This window comes from Beta vulgaris, chromosome 1 (assembly GCF_026745355.1).
Source record: "Beta vulgaris subsp. vulgaris cultivar EL10 chromosome 1, EL10.2, whole genome shotgun sequence".
NCBI classification, from domain to species: Eukaryota; Viridiplantae; Streptophyta; class Magnoliopsida; order Caryophyllales; family Amaranthaceae; genus Beta; species Beta vulgaris.
Window position 1 is genome coordinate 55,172,209 of NC_079202.1, and position 569 is coordinate 55,172,777.

Below are 569 nucleotides of genomic sequence, written 5' to 3' on the forward strand. Positions count from 1 at the left end.
ATAAAGCAAAAGATTGAGATAAAGCTTGAAAACATAGGATAAAAGATAGGCGAAGACCAAAATAAATGGTTATTTGCCTTTCAAAAAAATAAAAGGTTATCTGTCGTTGTTATTTTTTCTTTGTAAACAATTGTTCTCATTCTCGAAAGATTTATGTTGGACATATTTTATTGAATGTGAAATAAGTCTCTATTACTCTTTCTTGGAAAAAAAAAATCACGGAAATAAAATTAATTGCATTCATAATTTTTTTTGTAAGTTTAAATTCTTACGTAGATCGAAATAGTGACAAAGGACAGTAAGAAGTAGAGTTACTCAAGGTTTATCGTAGAGCTCCTCGAAGTGCCGTTCTTCATTCTCATTGGCGTGAAATGCATCGTGAATGACCTATTATGCAATTAATCCGATGCAAAATGTGAATATTAGTTAATCATATCACATCACAAAATTAATACAACGTACATATTAGTGATGTAACACGATGAAATTCTCAAAGATGTAAAAAAAAAAATTCAAAAGCCTTTCATTTAAATTTCACGCTATAAAATAAATTTCAAAATTCATATAGA